The sequence below is a fragment of the Watersipora subatra genome, chromosome 8 (genome assembly GCF_963576615.1).
Source record: "Watersipora subatra chromosome 8, tzWatSuba1.1, whole genome shotgun sequence".
NCBI classification, from domain to species: Eukaryota; Metazoa; Bryozoa; class Gymnolaemata; order Cheilostomatida; family Watersiporidae; genus Watersipora; species Watersipora subatra.
In genome coordinates this window covers 47288195-47308300 of record NC_088715.1, presented here as the reverse complement: position 1 = coordinate 47308300, position 20106 = coordinate 47288195, and the positions used below count along the sequence as shown (strand labels likewise).

The following is a 20106-nucleotide window of genomic DNA, read 5'->3' as shown; positions in this document are numbered from 1 at the left end:
CTCTCCCTTTCTCCCTCTCTCTCTCTTTCTCTCCCCTTCCCTCTCTCCCTTCCCCCCCTTTCTCTCTCTCTCTCTCTCTCTCTCTCTCTCTCTCTCTCTCTCTCTCTCTCTCTCCCGTTCCCTCTCTCCCTTTCCCCCCTCTCTCTCTCTTTCTCTTTCTCTCTCTCTCCCCTTCCCTCTCTCCCTTTCCCCCTCTCTCTCTCTCTCTCTCTCCCCTTCCCTCTCTCCCTTTCCCCCCTCTCTCTCTCTCTCTCTCTCCCCTTCCCTCTCTCCCTTTCCCCCTCTCTCTCTCTCTCTCTTTCTCTCCCCTTCCCTCTCTCCCTTCCCTCCCCTTTCTCTCTCTCTCTCTCTCTCTCTCTCTCTCTCTCTCTCTCTTTTTTCTCTTTCTCTCTCTTCCTTTCTCTCTCTCTCTCTCTCTCTCTCTCTCTCTCTCTCTCTCTCTCTCTCTCTCTCTCTCTTTCTTTCCCTCCCTCTCCCTTTTTCCTCTTCCCTCTCTCCCTTTCCCTCGTCCTTTCCCCCTCTCTCTCTTTCTCTTTCTCTCTCTCTCCCCTCTCTCTCTCTCTCTCTCTCTCTCTCTCCCTCTCTCTCTCTCTCTCCCCCTCCCTCTACCCTGGTCTAGTAATACGCGTGATGCGTGATGAATTGCATGACACTGCGTGAAATGATGGCTAAAGTCATGCCAGATCATCATAAAATCGCTTCTAATGGCTTACCAGATGCATTTTAAGTAATACCTCAACAAACCAATAATTTTCTTTCTGTTTAAATTATTTTCACGCTAATACAGGTCGAAGTTTGTTTTAAGCATCTGTGAATATGACTCCTGACAATTTCTAATAGATTTCAATGTGTTTTTAGCTAGTTTTAATACACTTTGGACCAATTTTGACCCTCATGCATTTTTCTAGTTTGTTGAGATTTTTCTCAAACTAGAAAAGTGCGTGAAGATCAAAATTGGTCCAAAATGTATTAAAATTAGCCAAAATTTTTCGGAGTCATATTCATACATGCTTTAAACAAAACTCCGACATGTATTAGCTAGAAAATAATTTAAACTTGGAAAGAAAATTACTGTTTTGTTGAGATATTACTTAGAGTGCATTTGGTAAGCCATTGGAAGCAATTTTATGACGATCTGGCATGATTTTAGCCATCATTTCAGCGCCACGCAAATCATCACGCATCACGCATCACGCATCATCAATTCATCACCTATCACGTATTTTACTAAACCCTCTCTCTCTCTCCCTCTCCTCTCTCCTCATCACAGTCACTTTATTCCTTCACTGACTTGTGATTTTAAATTATCACATCTTTGTGAAAAACTAATTGACAGTTTGCAGGAACGCCATTAACCTTGTTATTATATAATGATTACACACTGAATCGGCATCATGTGAATTTACCTCTATTTGAAACATAGTGATAATAGCATTTTAATTAGCATAGTATTGAGCGCATGATTAATTGATGATAATGATGGCTGTCATTTGATAGGCGTGGTCTCAGTCTAGAATGCTGCCAGCTTATCATACATGTACGACCCTCTAGCGATAGTCTAAACAAAAGAGTGTCAACTTATCTTGTCAAGTACTATCAGCGTGTATATAAGTGACAATAAACTAGCAAGAAAGGGTTTTAGAGTGAAGACATTACGAAGCTTAGGTAAGTACACATGAGAAGATTTGTACATCATTTTCTATATGTCATATACACGTAATGTTGTGTGGTGAAAGATTGGTTAGTCTATATGGGAAATCAAGTGGCTCTATAGTCTAACCAACAAACTGAAATATAGTATAGTAGCCCATTATAATGAGTAGAAGAGTATTTATATATAAATTTCAGTGTTTGTCGTTTGTCATCCGTATGTCCAGTTATGGCGATATAGTTTTAGGAACAAAAACTTCGCTCCGAACTGCAATTGAACTTGGAACCTCCAGTTCTGAAGACAGGCGTACTAACCAATACACTACGTGTCCAACTGGCCACACTAAAAAATAATTGTGCACATACTTATTGCACTGGTTAAAATATGCATGCTTGAAGGGCTTGCAAAAATACTATTGGTTACTACTAACATGCTTGAAAATCATGATTACATGAGAGATCATGACACGTAACATAACAATTATAAGCACACTTATAAAGACAAGCTGGCTTCAGGCGGACAGACATAATATTATAGTAAAGATTTAAACTAGCTTAAGTTACTAGCTTAAGTTACTAGCTAATCGAACTCAAATTACAGTGTATCCTGTTACAGTGACCCTGTTATAGCCTATGGTTTTTTTTCGCCCTGCGATGTAGAACAAGCTGATATTTTGCCCTCTCCATACAAAATCTTTTTTGCCATTCAAAATCAACAAAAAGTTTTTTTTTTGAAATTCGAATTTGGCAGTTAATGTGCTGATTACATCGAAATAACAAATATGCCGATATGCTATTCAGTGAACATCCCTCTAACATCGAATTAAAGAAATATGATGCTCGATCTGGATAAATTCGGCGTTATTCGTTATTAGTTAGTGTAAAAAAAAGCCAGAAACAGATAGGTGATAAAATTTTAACGATGAAAAAGTTGAAGTTTAGAAAAATAGTTGAAAATACATATTAAAATTTAGCTTCCAGTAGGCTATATGTTTAGTTAGCTAAATTCATTAAAATTAATTCAACGTTTATTTTATACGCCTACTTAAAAAGTAAGGACTCCCTACAGTACGCACTGTAACATTAAATTTTATTGCAGATCAACCATTAAATACACAAAAGTTGCTGTAGGTAACTTTAGTTACTAAAGTTAACATATTATTTGGTTACTAATTTTTAATATGTATAGTACGTATACAAAATTTGGATAATTTTTACCTGGGGTGTTTGCATTAGATATTTACTCTGGGTTTCTATACCGCTCTATATGAAATTTTGGCTTTACAATACCAACATTGGCATGAATTACAATTGTATGGCAAGGCTCCACTGTAATTGGGAAATGATTTCATAATCCGTGCAAAGCTGGGTAGTCACCTAATATTTTACACACCTACACAAAAAATTAATTTCCAAGTTGTCCTCTTATGATATGAATACGTTATGATGTCTAATACTTTGGCATGTGGCACATGGTAGTGTCTGTAATATCTGATCTCAGTGAGAATGTGTGCAGATAGCACATGTCTGCGATAGACTTACATAGTATATTTTGAGATTTATCTTCTCTTTCTCGATAAGGAGTTGATAATAATTTCATCTTGGTACATCTGTAAACGCAACACTCATTTCCTTTATACCTTCACTTATAGGGCAGTTTTATTAACTAAACTGAAACCACATATTAACTAAACTGAAACCACGCACCTGTGGACTTTCAACAAGCTTAGTAGAAATCTAACCACAACAATTTGAACTTTTTTTCTGAAGACCTTTTCCTTTTAAGTTTTTTGGTCATACCTAATCATGATCGCGTCCTCATAGCACGCATCTGAACCTATGTGTGCGTTGATTAGTACTAGTATCCTAGTGCTAGTACAAGTCGACTTGATAAAACAGAGAATAAGTACAAGCGTAAGTATTCTGAAATGACAGAAAGCGCTCGAGTGTTAGAGTGAATGTCATGGTTTCAATACCCGTACGATATAATCTTTTTTCCAACCTTTACTCGCAGCTTTGGACATAAGAGTGTGTTAGTACGCTGGCAGTGTCGTGTACTGTGAGAGATTATTAGAGATTGTCAGACTAGTCGATAAAGCACATAGAATCACTATGTGCGCAATTATTCCCAAGTACTACAGTGTGGTAGAGTGGTGGCTCACTAAGCCAGCAGTTGGGAGTTCAAATCATTTAGAAAGCGATCTTTTTGCAACCTTGAACCGTAGCTTCTGGCAAATGAATGAACGGAAATGGCTCTTATTGTAGTTAAGATTATGCCAACTTCTGTTCCAACTGTCATGAATTCACTTCACGGTATCACTTCCTCCAATAAAACAAGTGAACTGCTTTGCGCATATTGTCTCGTGCGATTCGAAACTCGCCGAGGTCCATTTTTATGAGAGGGTTGTGCCTTTGCATGGTATTGCTGCGAACAACGAAGCTATTTCTAGACAAATATTTCTCAAGTTTGTTAAATTTATAGTCATGACTAGCCTCTAACCTGCCCATGACCTACTTGTTACCTTTTTTGAGCCTCTCGTTTTGCTTGTGATTAGAGATGGAGAGCAGTTGGTCAGTCATAAACCTTTTTATTGACCAACTACAAGAGGATATCACACCTGACAATCTGATTCATATGTGATTTATATGTGCTTGTCTTATCGTAAACTCTTTAACGTTCTTTAACGTCGTTCGTTTTCTAATAAGTTTTTAAAAAGTGCTGTAAAATTTCAATAACCGAAAACACTTGTAAATCTCAAATAATATGAAAGACTTCTAGTATCATATTATTGCTACACAGGAACAAAATTCTGTATTAGCGCTATAAAATCTGTAGCAAGCACCAGCTGACACTTGTCAATTAACCTTGACATATATTGCTAATAATTAGAAGAGATAGTAATGGTAGCTAGAAAGTGGTTAAGCATTTAAACATTGATAAGGCCTTTGTTACTCTAACTATCATAGAAATTGACAAGGACTGCTTAACGGATTAAGGTTTGTTTAAACAGCGAGTCATGTCATCAACAGGAACCAAAGCTATGATTTATTATGTTTCTGGAACATTCCATTGCATGCCTTTAATGCACATGTAATGGCTAACTAATTAAGATGAAATAAAACATTTAAATCTTTAATCATCAGCTCTACTTACAAATAAACTTTAACAAAAACAGTTCAAAACACATCCTTCTGCTTGTTTTTTAAACATCAGCTAATGTATTAAAAGAAGCCTATATTTTTGTTTATCTATAACATTTCTCATGCTAATCGTTTTTCACAAATGACAGCATGAACCATACCTTTGAGAAAGAATTGCTAATATGACTGATTTTACTAATACTATCTTTCGTGCATCTCATTTTTAAATAAACTAAAAATTATGATAATGCCAGTCGACCTCCAAACAAGAAATGATTGTGTAAAATCTTATCACTAAAGCCATGACTGCATTTAGTTCTGTAGCTGCTAACAAGCACTTTCATCTCTACGATAACATTACAAGTGCATTCTATCATAAAAATAATTGAACACCATATAATAGAGATTAATGTTTTATAATTCACTTTACGCTAGTCTTATATATATGTTTTATATACATATATCAAAAATATAAATATAAAATATATCCGATAAAGTATACATACATTATATATATAATATATACTCATGCTACAGACAGGACTGTTTCGGCTATTGAAGCCTCATCAGTGCAGCTCAGTGCTCAGGCAAGGAAGACAAATCCCATTACCAATGAGACGTAGTATATACATGTATATAGTACATATCAATTATATATATAAAACATACATCATTTTTTTACATTAGTACATATAAGTACATATAAAATATATATATATTTTATATACATATTCACATAAATATTATATATATGTATATCATCGATCATCACGCATCAACAGATACATGTATCTGCACGTCTGCTCATCTGCGCTTCTACTGTTTCTCTCATTTGCAAGTCTGCTCCTTTATACACATGTACACACCTGTACATATCTGTGAATATCTGTACGTATCGGTACACATCTAAATGCACATGCGCTTATCTACACGTATCTGCGCATACCTGGTGCAGCACTTGTCTGCCGATAAAAAAAAGTTTGATTATCACATCAACTTCACTCGCCTACTATACTACTATTGCTATATTACTACTGCAACTACTACTATTACTACTATTACTACTACTAGTACTACTACTAGTACTACTACTATTACTACTACTACTACTACTACTACTACTACTACTACTACTACTACTACTACTACTACTACTATTACTACTGCAACTACTACTATTACTACTACTACTACTACTACTACTACTACTACTATTACTACTGCTACTACTACTACTACTACTACTACTGTTACTACTACTATCACTACTAATACTACTATTACTACTAATACTACTAGAAATTCTACTGTCATACAGCCCACGACCAAAGTGATATTAGAAAAAAGAAAGGGTACTGATGGTTGAGAAATGCAATATTAGCAGTCAAATAGGATAACTGCAATGGTAGCTGTAAGGTGCTGGGTGTGGGTGTTATTATATACAACAAATAGCAATAATGAAAGGAAAAGATTATATGTTTATATCTCTCCTCCTGCAAAAAGAGAAATGAAATATTGGCCAATATTAGAAGTAAAATGCACTGATATTATTAGAATAACCAATATTATTAATATAGTAATAATATAAAACCAATGCACAATTTTGTCTACATTTCAAAACGTCACAGCTATCAATATCAGGAAGTTGTGATATTTATATAGATTTTTAGAAAATCTGTACTATGTAGTCATTGTTCTGTAGTCATCCAAACTTATAATTAATTATTGTAATAATCTCATTAGAACCGTTAGAAAAAATATCATCGTCATTCCCTTTACTTACACTGCGTTAGATTTTTAGAAATTCTGTACTACGTAGTCATTGTTCTGTAGTCATCCAAACTTATAATTAATTATTGTAATAATCTCATAAGAAAATGAAAAAATTGAAATCGGCAAAAATGAAACGATTTCTGTACTCCTATGTTAATTGCCGAAACCTTCGGCAATTCGACAATGCTATAGACTGGTGAAAAGTGCACGTTATTTTTTCGCGAAATGCGCACGACTTGATCGTTCTATTATCTGTCGACCGCCGTTTCAATTTCTGGTCTTAACTTTTATTAAACCAAGCTTTCCAAGCGTTTTGTGACGATTTTCGGCCAAATTAATCTGTCTATTTGTGTATAATCCGATCAGATGGGTAAGTTTTAAGAGAATTTCGACAATTTACAAAGACTTGGTAACACATTTAAATAGGTTTGTATGTGTTTTGTATTGTTATTATACTTTAACTAATCTACAAAACGATAGCTAAATTTGTTGATAAAATTTTCAAACAAGGGTTCGTCTCATTGTTGATGAATAATTTTAGTAAGTTGTCTGCACATGCATTTATCATAAAAACTCCCTAACTTCGCATCCGCTCATTTGGTCGTGGGACTATTACTACTAATACTACTACTACTATAACTACTACTACTATTATTGCTACTAATCTTTTGCTACTGAAGCTTAAATAGTGGTTATTAAGTCTGATAAACATTTGCTAAGTTTCCATGCAGCGACAGTGTCGCCATACTTGGGTGCGCCAGTGCCGAAGCGCGACGCTTGGCTGACAAGCAGATCACATTTCTATAAAATGCTATAGCTGAGTGCTAGTTGTGCGACGCTTTATGTCATGGTTGTTTCTTTAAGAGGTCGAGGATAAAAAACATGGATGATTGGAAGAAAAAGACTGCTAGTTCTTATGTCGTTATTTGTTATGCCGTGACACCAATTAATCAACAGCTTTTTGTTACTATTTTTCAGTTTCATGTAAAAACAATTACTCAATTACAATTACAATTTCTCACATTCTCACTCACTCACTCTCTCTCTCCTTCTCTCCTTTTCTCCTTCTCTCCTTCTCTCCTTCTCTCCTTCTCTTTCTCTCTCTTTCTCTCTCTTTCTCTCTTTCTCTCTCGTTCTCTCTCTCTCCCTCTATTTCTCTCTCTCTCTCACTCTGTCTCTCTCTCTCTCTCTCTCTTTCTCTCTCTCTCTCTCACACACACACTCACTAAAACTCGCTAAAACTCGCTAAAACTCGCTAAAACTCGCTAAAACTCGCTAAAACCCACTAAAACCCACTCTCTTTCTCTATATACACACACATCTCCCATTAGACCTTAATGTACTCGGCACCTCACCATCTAATAAGTCCCATTTACATAATAGAGTTGATGTTTCCAGAAATAGTTACAGAGTTGCAACACCAATGGTTCAATTCCAGAAGGCTGTCGATAAACCTATACCAGCCCCTTAGCTCAAATATCGAGACAACTCCAAAGCTTTTCAAGAAATAGCTGTGAGTGTGGGACAGAATACTAAAGTGGGGAGAACTCTGATTATATATTTACCTGTAGAGCCTGTTTGTCTAACATTCTCACTGAGCTCAAAATGAGTTAGTCTCATTGTCAAGGAAAGTACAACGACTAAAACGAATGCACCAAATATCTCATCTCCTGGAAATGTCACGTCAATATGTTCGTTGTGTGAGTTCATGCACGATAACTATATTCCTCTAATGTAATGCTGGTGGTTGCTATTACCATGCCACGCGACCAAAGCAAGTATATGTCTGTCACAGTAATGCTGGTGGTTGCCATTACTACGATGAGCGACCAAAGCAAGTATATGTCTGTCACAGTAATGCTGGTAGTTGCTGTTACCATGCCACGCGACCAAAGCAAGTATGTGTATTTTTAATACTTTAAACATTTAACTTTGAAATTATTACAAAGTCAGCCAAAAACTAAAAATAAATTATTTTATACCAAAAGCACACAGCCAATACAGTTCGCTGATTACATAAAACAAAAATACTGAGCATAGATATTACCCGGTATATAATGATTGATTTTTTATCTCGTGATCATATTCGCTTTGATTTCCTTTGACCAGGGATAAGGTTCATATGTCTATTTCGTTGCACTTGACAGCAATGAAGAGTTTTAAACCAGAGATTGCTCATACATGTATAATAGTGTCTGTGTATGCATGCTCTTGTTGTCATGTACACTTGTCTTAAGGCAATAAAATGGAATTTAAGTATGTGCCAGAGATTAGTAAGTTTACCTGCTTTATTTACCTGCGAAGTCACTGCGAATCCTTTTAAACCAATCTCAGCCAAAGCTGATTTCAGATAAAACGAATTACAATATAAATTGCGATCGGTCCAATGAGGACCACTCATTTTAACGAATTAAATATACATAAATTATTTCTCGCTAGTCAGTTGTAAAGGCTTATGAACAGAGAGAACAGTAGCAACTATTCCACTTGTTGAATATTAATACTATTTATTCTATTTAAACTCTTTTTATCCCATCAAGACAAAAATATTTGAAGAGCGTTAAGATGCAGTCAAACTATGACGTTGTTGTCCTTCAAACCCTGCTGAGTTTTTACATTTTCATGTATTTCCAACTCACCAAATAGTACAAATTTCGTTCAGAATGGAAACTTTCTCGAAATCATGTCTTACAAAAATAATACAACAGAAAAAAGAAAGGACAACAGTTAGCCACAAAAATCAAATGATTCGACATATTGCAAATAAAATACTTTTCTCTGCTAAAAGAACAGTTATTATGAGAAAGATTGTTAAAGGAACTAGCAATGATATTTTAAAAATAATTTGTACATGTTGTATGCAATTAACAGATTTAAGTAAAAGAAATGCTTAAAATGTATATTTGGATTGTTTTATTGCAATTATTGTTATTGTTTATCAACGGCTCAAATCTGTGAATAGTTTCTAATCAACACAGCCTAGCTTTTTTCAAATCTTTACTAAAATGGCAAAAAATCGATTTTTTCTATTTGGGCAAATTTAATTAAACCGAGTCGTAGAAAAAAAACCAAGATTCATAGCTAAATAATTGAGAGTTGATTTGTGGTGTTTTGGGCTTAAATACCAAATTGAGTCAATTCTTACATGGTATAAGATGCAAAAAAGATGAGAATTCAATTGTTAGTTTATTGATGAGAATTGAATTGAATCATTTTTAAAGCCTTACCACTTTGAAGCCTGAGATAGTTCAAAGAAATGTTTTTCGCCTGATCCGACGCCCGAGTTCACTTGATTTTATAATTTTGCTTTGTTTTTCTGTACTTTTGTTATTTTACAAGTATAAAAGTTTGATTGTTTGGTGCAGTCTGCGTTTTTAGTATAATTCCAACGTTTCTAGTCGATTGTATGATTAGTTTTTAAGATATTACCAAAAGTCTAAAGGTACTTCCACCTAACCGGGAAACAAAACATGGCTGCCGTCAGAACATTAGTTTTCTATGACATACTGATTGAAATTCCTAGTAATGAAGATAAAAAATAGGGACCAGTAAAAAACTTCTCCCTAGCCACAAGAGCTTCACACTAAAACCCTTTGTATTTCTATTCATAACAAATATACGCGCTCTATCGGACTCGGTGTACAGCAAGTTATATGTTTTTTTTTAAGTTACACATAAAACATCACCTTTTGAAAAAGTGTGAAAAACTATTTACTCAACTTGATTTCAGTTTTGTCATTGAGTTTTAAAAGCTTAGAGCTTTAATATGATATCCAGTTCAAAAGGAGTTGTGCTCTCCCAAGTGCTTTCACTATCAATGAAAAGTTGTTAATATGGTCTAGAATCAGAGGACTTACTTGTGCGTACAAGATGAGACTTAAAAGTGTTAAAAACATATCCACTAAGTTACTAAACGAAACCAGCTACCTGATCAACTACTGTAAACAGTTTATAGGCTTATCAGGGGTAACTGCCATTAAGCAAGTTTTTGATTTTTTGCTATTTTATTGCTGTCACTCATTCTCTTTTAAACACGAATGATTATTTGTTTGTTACAAGTTATTGAAAACTTTTGTGTACATTTGTTAAAAATTTATCATCGACAAATCTGTATTTTTTTCAATCAACACGAAATTATAGGATACCACAATTCTCCTATGACTAATGTGCTAAGGCGTGTACAAAATTGGTACTATCCTTCAAATATTTGAGTATTGAATGCTCAAACTGTATACCTCTACAAAGTACTAGATGAATATTCAACGCTGCGCGGGTAATAAACTAATTACCCAATGTATTTGAGTAATTTACTTCGTGAGCTAGTACAGAAGATGCTCTTATAAAGTAAATAATCCATTCCAGAAACATTTGTTATTGGGATTTTAGATTCAACGCCCATTTACAACGATTTGTTTATTTTTTTTAGACATCAACTTCTGTTCGGCAAAGTAAAACTAATAACAAATATTTTCTATGCCTGCAATAAAGCAAAGCACAAATATTTTTACTATAAAATGACCAGTGTCTACCTGATCGTCATCTATCTGTATTCAGGGGTCGATGTTAAAATAAAATATCGCTTTCGGTAATATTTCCAACTCATGACATTGAGATTGGCAGACTGATGCTATTACAGCAGCACCAATCGATCGCCTTTATATATTTATTTACAATGTGCAGCTACCTATTCTCTGTTTTGTCGACACATCTGACGATCTATCACGAAGAACTAGAATGTTATGGAAGTTTTTATTTAACGCTATATATACGTCATTTTTTTCACAAATGCGGCGAGATACGTTACTATTTAAATTGAATTTGAGAAATTGCCACTACTCGACACTTTATGTTATATGGAATTTTTTACGTAGTACGAAGCGGAAACTTTGCATAACTTTTTGACGTTATTTGGAATATATGTTATAGGAGCGTCTACTGTGATACAATCTTTTTTAAAATAATCGTGGCGTTTAAAACCAGCTTAATAATCGTTACTCGTAATGATCAACTGCGCTAGTTAATAGCCCCAAGCATTTAGGTGCAAGTATTTTAACAGATTTAATGAATGTCGCTACAATTATTTATCGCTAAAGTAACGTGAATGATCGTAGTGTAGTGATATGGATCGCTGGTCTCCAGACCTAGACTCCAAGATAAAATCCTTTGTGAAGTAGACTTTTCATTGCCATACTTTAATCGCCATAACTGAAAACATGGACAGACAGAAAACAAAAGACAAACTCTGAGATTTATAAAAATATTTAGATGTAAGGAGGCTTTCAATTCTATAGTGCTGTCAACAGATGTAAGGCCCATAACTCAACAATAAAAGAACAATAACACTACCCTTTGTAAAATATAAATGTAAAATATTGTCTCATGAGTGACGCATACAAAAACCTTTGTTATTTCATTGGGCTTTTTTGTGAGCATCTAATCTACTTTGTAGTGTCATTCAACCCAACTTATTCAAGTCCAGTAAAATGAGGCATTATGAATGTTCAACCCAGTGGAACAAATCTACATTGTACACTAATGCTTTTGCTTATCAACTTTAGTAGTGCTAGTCATGATTGCTGCTAACAAGTGTTTTTTCTACTTGGCTGTTGTGACTATATTTTCCAGTTTTACATATTTGTACATTACTGCAAGCCGATGGAAACAAATCTACGAAAGTACTACACTTAAAATAATTAGTTTTAACAACGATACGTCAGCAGTGAGTAAACAAATACAAATACCTCCTGTCATCATATCTCCAACTAGCTCTCACAATGAATCTTTGGCAGACAGCCAGGAAAATAAAGTGATTTTCCAACCTACCTGGGCAGGAACAAAGGAAGGTTTACCACTGGTTAAGCAGTTAAACCAGCTCTTCGCTAGGCGGATGTCTTTTGTTGGTTGTGAGTTTAGCAACTGCGTATTTAACAGTAGTACCAATCTGTCGGAAGTAGCGAACGCGGATGTGATCCTCCTAAGATTTTCTATTCATCTTCCTCCTGGAACATTTTCTAGAGAGGTACGCCAGCGGCAGCTATGGATAGTACACAGTCATGAACCTTCTGGTTTGTCCCATTGGCAGCCCAGCATCAACTCGTATAATGGTACGATGACTTATCACTCTGACTCGACTATATATTTTCCCTTCGGTGAAACAACCCTTCGCGATGAGCCAGATCATACTCAAAATGACTATTCTCGTGGTAAGTCTAAGGGAGCTTTTGCTTACGTTTCCAACTGCGCTGGTCTTTCAGGCAAACGTTTGCCATTAATGAAAGCTTTGTCAAAACACATCATTATCAATATTTATGGTCGGTGTACAAACAATGCTCCTTGTTTGAGAGGTGACAGGGTGTGTGAGGGTGCTACCCATTCTGAGCACAGGTTCTATTTGTCATTTGAGAATTCACTATGCAAAGACTATATTACGGAGAAGTTCTGGAAAGCTCTTTATTCAGCTGGAAATTTCGTGCCTGTGGTCATTGGAGGGACGTCAATGGCGGAATACACAAGAGTTGCCCCTCCTGACTCATTCATACACGCATACAATTTTAGTTCTATTGACTCTTTTGGTGAGTATTTGCAACATTTGATGAATGATGACGCTGCCTATAATAAGTACCATGAATGGAGGCATAAATATAACGTCAAATCGTTTACCATTCCACACGAGTCAGTATGCAAACTCTGCCAACTAGCAAATCATCCAGAACAGCTTCAACCGAATCAACAAAGAAACTTTGCTGAAGAGTTCAACCATCCATCCAACTGCAAACCGGCGAGTGGTTTGTTTTTGTAGTTTTTGCTAGTAGACTCCGTTAGGCTGGAACAGAAGTTATGGAGCAATATAACAAAACTGGTATTCAAGTACATACCACTTCATTAGCAAACTGGATGAAAAAATCACTCGTGTTTATCATTAACTTTCATTCTATGGTTTTTGAAATTGTATACGAACATATTACACCGGCAAGACAGTTTTGAAGCTATTTAAATTTTGGATCCTCCTATTTTTCGCCTTTTCAAAGGTAAATTTTCAAAGTTATTGGTATTTGGGTTTGTTATCTTACTTGTATAGCTTGTGTGTGCAATATATCAATTCTTCTGAGACAAACGCAGTAACAATCATCAAACAACATGGGATGTTCAGCAACATCAGTACTTGTCTGGTCTAATGTCAGGTCTAATCTGATATAACTAAACCTCTGATTTATTGACGATGATAGATGTGTATTCAGAATACATATAGATGTCTATGATATTCTCTCTATCAAGTGCCACCACTGCCGATTATTGTTCCCTTCCAGTCCATTCCTTTTCATCCCTCATCTCAAAGCCATTAGCACTCATTCCCTCCCTCATTCTCATTCCCTCAGTTCTCTTCCCCTTTAACAAATCACGTTTATAGTAGAAAAGGCTGTCTCCAGAGATAGTTGCTGAGTTGCAACATCAATGGTTAGATCCCAAAAGGCTGCTGATAAACCTCTACCAGCCTCTAAGCTCAAATCTCAAGACTAACTCCAAAGTTTTCATAAAATAGCTGTAAATGTGGGATAGAATACTAAAGTGGGGAGAACTATGGTTTTATATTTACCTGTAGAGTCTGTTTGTCTAACATTTTCACTCAAACCCAAAGGAGTTTGTCTCATTGTCAAGGAAAGTACAACGACCAAAATAAATACACCAAATATCTCATCTTCTGGGAATGTCATGCCGATATGTTCATTGTGTGAGTCCGTGAATGATAGCTATATTCCTCTAATGTAATGCTGGTGGTAGCTATTACCATGCCACGCGACCAAAGCAAGTTTGTGTATGTCACAGTAATGCTGGTAGTTGCTATTACCATGCCACGCGACCAAAGCAAGTTTGTGTATGTCACAGTAATGTTGGTGGTTGCTATTACCATGTCAAGCGACCAAAGCAAGTATATGTCTGCCACAGTAATGTTGGTGGTTGCTATTACCATGCCACACGACCAAAGCAAGAATGTGTATTTTTAATACTCTAAACATTTAACATTGAAGTTATTAAAAAATCGAACAAACAATAAAAATAAATTATTTTATACCAAAGGCACACAGCCAATTCAGTCCGCTGATTACGTAAAACAAAAATGCCGACTATAAAATATTACCTGGTATATAATAATTAACTTTTTATCTCATGATCATATTCGCTTTGATCTCCCTTGACCAGTGATAAAGTTCATATCTGTCTATTTAGTTGCACTTGACAGCGATGAAGAGAGTTTTAAACCAGAGATTGATCATATGATAGTGTCAGTGTAGGCATGCCCTTGTTGTCATATACACTTGTCTTAAGGCAATAAAATGGAATTTAAGTATGTGCCTGAGATTAGTAAGTTTACTTGCTTTATTTACCTGCGAGGTCACTGCGAATCCTTTTAAACTAATCTCAATCAAAGCTGATTTCAGATAAAAAGAATTAAAATATAAATTGTAATCTGTCCATTAAGGACCACTCATTTTAGCGAATCAAATATACATAAATTATTTCTCGCTAGTCAGCTGGGGAGGCTTATGAACAGAGAGAGCAGTAACTATCCTTCAACTTGTTGAATATATAAAACTATGTCGTGTCTAGATAAAACTGTTTAAAGGGCTATTAAGTATAGGAAGCTTATGAACAGAGAAGGAGTGAAAGGGGGAAAAAGAGAGGGAGAGAGAGAGACAGGGAAAGAGAGGAGAAAAGAGAGGGAAAGAGAGGAGAATAGATAGGAAGAGATAAAGAGAGAAGGAGAGGGGGAGAGAGGGAAAAACAGAGAAGTAAAAAGAGAAGATAAGAGAAGAGGAAAGGGGGGGGAGAGGGAGGAGAGAGAGAGGGAGAAAGAAGAGGAGAGAGAGAGGGAGAAAGAGGGAGAGAGAGGGGGAGAGAGAGGGAGAGAGAGGGAGAGAGAGGGGGAGAGAGAGGGAGAGAGAGGGAGAAGGAGAGAAAGAGGGAGAGAGAGAGGGAGAGAGAGAGGGAGGGAGAGAGGGAGGGAGAGAGGGAGAGAGAGGGAGAGAGAGGGAGAGAGAGGGGGAGAAAGGGAGAGAGAGGGGGAGAGAGAGATGGAGAGAGAGGGAGAGAGAGAGGGAGAGAGAGGGAGAGAGGGAGAGAGGGAGAGAGGGAGGGAGAGAGAGGGAAAGAGAGGGAAAGAGAGGGAAAGAGAGGGGAGAGAGAGGGAGAGAGAGGGAAAGAGAGGGAGAGAGAGGAAAAGAAAGGGAAAGAGAGAGAAAGAGAGGGAGAAAGGGGGAAAGAGAGGGAAAGAGAGGGAAAGAGAGAGAGAGAGAGAGGGAGAGAGAGAGGGAGAGAGAGGGAGAGAGAGAGAGAGGGAGAGAGAGGGTAAGAGAGGAGAAGAGAGGAGAGCTAAGGAGGGAGGGAGAGTGAGCAGTAGCTATCGTTGGTCTTGTTGAATATTTAAAACTATGTGCCATCTAGATAAAAATATTTAGAGAGCGTGGAAGTGCAGTCAAACTATGATCTTTATAACCGTGTTAAGTTTTTCAGTGTAAATGCTCTTCAGATAATAGTGAGAGTCTAAACTACGTTCAGTGTGTATCTCTAGAATATCATGGAGATTGTTTTTTTATAACATCCATAGAAGTATTGAAACACAAAAATAAAAAAATTGATCTTTTCAATCATGTTCATTCTTCAAAGAATGAACCACGAATGGCATGATTCAAAATATGGGAAATGGTATTTTTTAAACATTTACATTGTGATTTGCAATATTCAGTTTGAGTACAAAAAAAATGTTTACATGCACAGTTTAATATAGGAACACAGGGATTCAAGGTCACAAGAATACAGGGATACCAATATACAGCGAAAAAGATAGAAAAAGTATCTTTTTCCATCTTTGAAAAACATGAATAACTAAAAAAGTCTCAGACATCGTAAACAAATTTTGATAGTCAACAAGCACGTTGATAGTCAACAAGCACGTTGATAGGCAACAAGCATGTTGATAGTCAACAAGCATGTTGATAAGCAGCAAGCATGTTGATAGGCAACAAGCATGTTGATAGGCACCAAGCGTGTTGATAGGCTACAAGTATGTTGATAGGCAGCAAGCATTATTGACAGGCAACTAGCATGTTGATAGGCAACAAGCATGTTGATAGGCAACAAGCATGTTGATAGGCAACAAGTATGCTGATAGGCAACTAACATGTTGATAGGCAACAAGCATGTTGATAGGCAACAAGCATGTTGATAGGCAGCAAGCATGTTGATAAGCAACTAGCATGTTGACAGGCAGCAAGCATGTTGATAAGCAACTAGCATGTTGATAGGCAACAAGCATGTTGATAAGCAACAAGTATGTTGATAGGCAACTAGCATGTTGAAAGGCAACAAACATGTTGATAGGCAACAAGCATGTTCATAGGCAACAACCATGTTGATAGGCAACAAGCATGTTGACAGGCAACAAGCATGTTGAGAGGGAACAAGCATGTTGATAAGCAATAAGCATGTTGATAGGCAACTAGCATGTTGATAGGCAACAAGGATGTTGATAGGCAACAAGGATGTTGATAGGCAACAAGCATGTTGATAGGCAACAAGCATGTTGATAGGGAGCAAGCATGTCGATAGGCAACTAGCATGTTGATAGGCAACAAGCATGTTGATAGGCAACTAGCATGTTGATAGGCAACAAGCATGTTGATAGGCAACAAGCATGTTGATAGGCAACAAGCGTGTTGATAGGCTACAAGTATGTTGATAGGCAGCAAGCATTATTGACAGGCAACTAGCATGTTGATAAGCAACAAGCACGTTGATAGGCAAAAACGCTGTTGATCGTTCAGTACCAAGAGTTTCCCTCAGCGTGTTATTAATAACTAATGTTCTATCAGTAGTCAATTATTATTTCTTGGTTAGAAGTGCCATCGGAATTTCAGCAATATCTCAAGAACTAATTGTCTATTCTACTTCAAACTCTGGAATTAATCTGAAAATAAATTACAAAAAAAACATTGTAAGTGTGGAAAAACAAAGCGACTCTACGCATCTGAGTTCAGACGAGATCTTGATCCTCAGTTCCCACTTGAGGATCAGTTCCCACCTGAGGATCAGCTCTCACCTGAGAATCAGTACCCATTGAAGATCGTTTCCTACCTGAGGATTAGTTCTCCCCTGAGGATCAGTTCTCCCCTGAAGATCAGTTCTCACCTGAGGATCAGTTCCCACCTGAGAATCAGTTTCCACCTGAGGATCAGTTCCTACCTGAGTATCAGTTCCCACCTGAGTATCAGTTCCCACCTGAGCATCAGTTCCCACCTGAGAATCAGTACCCATTGAGGATCAGTTCCCACCTGAGGATTAGTTCCCACCTGAAGATCAGTTCTCCCCAGAAGATCAGTTCTCACCTGAGGATCAGTTTCCACCTGAGGATCAGTTCTCACCGGAGTATCAGTTCCTACCTGAGAATCAGTTTCCACTTGAGAATCAGTTTCCATCTGAGGATCACTTCTCCTCTGAAGATCAGTTCTCAACTGAGGATCAGTTTTCACCTGAGGATCAGTTCCTACCTGAGGGTCAGTTCCCATCTGAGAATCAGTTCCCACCTGAGAATCAGTTCCCACCTGAGGATCAGTTCCTACCTGAGTATCAGTTCCCACCTGAGTATCAGTTCCCACCTAAGAATCAGTACTCATTGAGGATCAGTTTCCACCTGAGGATTAGTTCCCACCTGAGGATCAGTTTCCACCTGAGGATCAGTTCCTACCTGAGTATCAGTTCCCACCTGAGTATCAGTTTCCACCTGAGCATCAGTTCCCACCTGAGAATCAGTACCCATTGAGGATCAGTTCCCACCTGAGGATTAGTTCCTACCTGAGGATCAGTTCTCCCCTGAAGATCAGTTCTCACCTGAGGATCAGTTTCCACCTGAGGATCAGTTCCCACCGGAGTATCAGTTCCTACCTGAGAATCAGTTTCCACTTGAGAATCAGTTTCCACCTGAGGATCACTTCTCCTCTGAAGATCAGTTCTCACCTGAGGATCAGTTCCCACCTGAGAATCAGTTTCCACCTGAAGATCAGTTCCTACCTGAGGATCAGTTCCTACCTGAGGATCAGTTTCCATCTGAGAATCAGTTCCCACCCGAGAATCAGTTCCCACCTGAGGATCGGGTGTGAAAGCAGAACTGCAAATTATCCCAACGCCATGCTTCAAAGTGTTAAAATGCCTCAGGTATATGAGATACTAAAATCTATATAAAAGTTACAGTTCATTGTTAATCTACCCACATATAATCGCTAGCCGAATTTAATTTCATTACCAAAATGCCTTTGTTCAGGTTTATAATCCAACACATTTTCATCCTAACAACAAGGCTATATATCTCTGCAGACTGGGCGACCTAACTCACATCAAGGTAGTGCAGACAACTCCATTTCTGGCGCTTTCATTAAACTATAATCAATATATTTTTATTATTAGATTATTGGCTCTCTATTCACTGCTTCTGTCACAAGGCACAAAGAATAAAGATAGGCAGAACTATGTGGTTGATTAGCTCAGTTGGTTGGGGTGTTAGCCTAACAAGCTGACCGTTAAGGGTTCGAGCCCCATATTGACCAACATTTTACTCATCTTACCACATGCATAAGCTGAATTTAGTGATCGCGTGAAAGTTGACACATTTGAAATAACTGCTATTGTAACACAAAAAATAAAAAGCTTTGACATCTTTGCTGCGCTTTATTGTTTCTGGAAAATAACATTTACTCAAAATTCACCTTTTATTAACTATGAATGTGTGAGCCCTCTGAAACGAGTCTCAAATTAAGCTGATTTTAAATAGAAGGAATAGCAATAGAAATTTTAATCTGTTCAATGAAGACTACTCATTTTAACAAATCAAATATACATAAATTATTTTTCGCTTGTCAATTGTGAAGACTTATGAACAGAGAGAGAGCAGTAGCTATCATTCATTTTGTTGAATATTTAATACTATGGCCGGTCTAGATAAAAAAACATGTAGAGAGCATGGAAGGGCAATCACACTATGACCTTGTTGACCTTGTTGACCCTGTTAAGTTTTTCAATGTACATGCTCTTCAAATAATAGTGACAGTCTAAACTACTTTCAGTGTGTATCTCTAGAATAGCATGAATATTGACTCTTCATAATAGAATAACTCTAGAATAACTCTAAAACAGCTTGACTAGTACTGCTGGAGGATATGTTTGTTTTTGGATATGCTGTTTTGAAATTTTATTTTGGCTGATTGTTTTGAAGATGTTTCCAGAATGTTGCATGTAAAAGGGTGAAATATCTTCACATAGTGGATGCAACAGATTAATATAAATAAAACTTACGAATCTTTAAAAGGACAATGTCCAAGTAGGATAAACATTTGAGGGGTGTAGGATTCAGACTCATGACATTCAACTTACACGCCTGACACTTGAGTTAATCATCCGGCCTTCACAGTTTTTGAATACTTATGCACATACTTGCTCTCTGTGCTTTATCAGCTCACCTGACGACCTCTCATGACACACTAGAATTATATAGCA

The 20106-nt window shown here is 36.9% G+C and overlaps 1 long non-coding RNA gene across 1 annotated transcript in view; it reads left to right on the top strand.

Annotated features, from left to right (window-relative positions):
* The first annotated feature begins 1566 nt into the window (after nucleotides 1-1566).
* Nucleotides 1567-20106, top strand: part of LOC137401973 (uncharacterized) — a 48960-nt gene continuing 30420 nt past the window's right edge. The window contains exon 1 of the long non-coding RNA XR_010979409.1: nucleotides 1567-1665. This is a non-coding gene — a long non-coding RNA (uncharacterized lncRNA). The remainder of the gene's footprint in view (nucleotides 1666-20106) is intronic.